We start from the raw sequence: 3,332 nt of genomic DNA on the forward strand, positions 1-3,332 counted from the left end.
AAAAGGGAAAAAAAAAAAAGCAGTTTTTCAGCCAAGCATTTTATCAGGCTTGCAAACACCTGCGAATCAGTCACACTACGAGGCCTGTCGACCAACAAAGACAAAGCTTTGTAATACAATACAATTAGACCTGAATAATTTAGGCACTGAAGCAAATATTTTGAAACCTAGGCTGTTTACTTTCCTGAATGAGAAATTACCCAGACTTGTATTCATTATAAACCTACTGAGAAAAAAAAAAAAAAACAAAAACAACACACAAATGAGTAAACACTTGGTGTGTTAGACTTTACCATCTAAATTCTCTCACAGTCCAACTGCACTGAACACGCACAGGGCCAAGGAGGGAAGGCAGGAGATCCTCCATTTTCTTCTCCTGCCTATGACATAGGACTTGGCAGGGAGATCAGCAGGATTAAGATGGGCAGTCAAAATCACACAGACAGCATTAATGTTGGCTCCTGTTTGTTTCTTGAACATTCACTTTGTTACTTTGGGAAAGTGAGCTTTCCCAAAAGGAAATAAGTATCATCAACATTGTTTCATAGTAATGTAAATGAGTCCTGATTTCCTAAATGTCATGCAGAGGTCATATTGAGAATAAGGTCTTACTGTTGTCAGTTTGGATCAAGTGGAGAAAACAATATTGAATGGGTTATTGACTTTTCTTCACTTGGTGAAGAATTCAAGTTGAACTATTGTGACGCAGTTTGTTTTTCTGAAAGCTGGACAGTGCATCCATTTTTGTATGTTGTTGTGAACTACCTGCAGGCACGGTTTTTGGAGAAGCATACTTCCCTAGCCACTGATTTTCAGAGACAGTACTCTATCTCCTCTCAAATTCGTATTGACCAGAAACCTTTATTTTTCAGGCATACTGATTTAATGGCAGTGTGATCTTTCATTATCTGACTTTCTAAATTGTATGCTGAGTTTTATTCGGTTCTATAAATTTACGATGTATTTATTTCAGCCTGGTGGTTGTCCATCAGAAGTCCAGAGAACTGTCAGCAGTAGTGCCAGATGCCGTTAAACTTACCCCTAAAGGATGAACATGCAAACTTAATTCTGCTGTCTGTCTCACTGAAAGCAGTTAGGTTACTTGACTGTAAGACAACTTGGGAAGGTTATAAGGACAAACTATTTATTCTAATCTCTAAATGCGAGGGTTTCTTTTTTTCAATTCTGGGGTGAGCCTTCTGTTGTTGGTTTGCTTTTTTGTTTCTTATCTCAGCTTTGGGAAATTACAGTACTAGAAAGACGAAGGTGAGTAAGAAGAAAGCAAATACTTAGTGTTTGACAGGAATCAATACGAGCTGTAATCTGCTCTTTCGATCATCTTGGCATTGGGTGTACACCTTAGCAATTTGTAGGGCATTTCCATTAACAGAATGAAGCTACAGGTCTCTTATTATCTCTAAAATGATAGGGCATTAAAATGACCAAATACACTATTGATCTCAGCTGAGAACTTCCAGAAGTTGTTCATATGCGGAGCTTGAAGGTCAGTGAAAGAAAGAACTTCATGCGTCTAGCACCTAGTGAAAGCCCTCTGTTAGCTGAGGCGTGCTGTGGTGGGTGGCAGGAGGACAGCAGCGTGCCCCCGTCACCTCCCAGCCCATGGGCTGAGGAAGCAGCCCGCAGTGGCAGGGAGCTGTGAGCGGTGGGCAGCAGGAGAGCCGGCCTGCAGCCGTGGCCGGGCTGTGCTGACCAGACAGTGTTTTGGCTGTAGCACAGGCCTAATACAGCGTATTGGCTCCTACTACAAACCTCGCTTCTCCCACTGTCCACAGGAGCATCCATAACAGGCCTTTGCTTATTCTTTGGCAGGATATTACACTGTTGACTTGATGGGAGTTTTCCCTAAGCAAGGCCCAAACAGGAATCTCAGCATTTGACTCACAGATCACACCTCTTGTAGTCTGCGTATATACACATGTCTAATCCCTCTTCCCGAGCGCAAGGTTCTACAGGAGTGGAAACTCTCACACTGCCTGTCAGGTATGTTAGTCCTCTTTGGACTAAGAGATTTCCAGTCGAGTCTCTCCCTTTTCTGTCTTTGTGGTGAATTAGGCAGTTACACTTTCTTGGTTCACCTAAAATATTTGAAACACGTCCTTTTTTGCCATTTTAGTTCAGTCTGTTCACACAGGTGACCCTCTACTTTTCAATCTTGGTTGTAGTTAAGGCTGTACAATAGACATCTATTTACAAAATCCCATGTATTTTTAATGATTCCTCTGCTCATCGGAGATTTTCTGTTTGTTTATGTTGGTGTGTCTGTAAGGCACCAGGTAATGTCAGGACTGACCTGCAGGAGCAGACGGCTCATTTTAGTAACCAGAATGGAACTCTGCAAGAATTAACACAGGCAAGGTTGAAAGTAAGATATTTATATTAATTTGAACACTTGATTCTGGAAAGGATATAATCAGCATTTTCCCCACTCCTGCCTGCTAGAAAATGCAGTATTTTTGTTCTCTAGACTTTTTGAAATGTTTTTCCTGCCTCGTTTTGGTCCTTCTATTGCCTTTTCTCTTCAGTGAATAAAACCTTATTTGTTCTTGTTCTGTCTTCAGATGTTCATTTTGCAGAAGTCCTTCATTTTTACAGCTAATGCTCTGTTAACACCTTATCAGCCTCCCCTCTTCATTGCATCTGTTCTGCGGATCATTTGCTGTGCAGTTCCATAAAGAAGTCAGTATTCAGTTTCCACCTTTCTTAGTGAGGAGGAAGGTCGCCCCTCTCAAGCAGCAGACATTTTACTATGTGTAGCTGGTAAGAAAAGATTTCAGAAATTTCAGCTGCCGTTTCTGCCTCAGAGGTAATAAAGGCGCTTTTAGGAAAGCAGCAAAAGTGAGCGTGATACCTGCTTTGAGTGAGAGGAATGACAGCAACTCATGTTGCTTCCTCTGATGTTTGCCAATTTATTAGTGAAAATGAAACTTAAGCATGAAACTTAGTAAGAATGAAACAAATATCTTTTGATATTTGGCTGGCTGGCAGATCTTATGACAGAGCTCGGAGCTGCCTCTCCGTGCAAGAAGTCACAGCTGTCTCCCTCCTGAGAAGAAATCATTCAGTGACTGAGCATATAAGATCTTGCAGAGGGTATGTGACTGCATTTATTTGACAAAGGCAGTGAGTCTGCATGGGAGCAGGCACCAAGCATTGCAGACATGCAGCCGCTAACCTTCTCCGTGCATCATCACTTTCCTTCTCCTGAACAGAGTGGAAAGAAATGAAAAGCCGGAGAAGGAAGGAAGGAGCCGGCTGCTCTCGCCCTCCAGCTCGGCTCTCGCTTTGCAGACGGCCGCGCTGCCCTCCGCCCC

This window comes from Charadrius vociferus, unplaced genomic scaffold, assembly GCF_000708025.1.
Source record: "Charadrius vociferus isolate BGI_N301 unplaced genomic scaffold, ASM70802v2 scaffold104, whole genome shotgun sequence".
Taxonomy (NCBI): Eukaryota; Metazoa; Chordata; class Aves; order Charadriiformes; family Charadriidae; genus Charadrius; species Charadrius vociferus.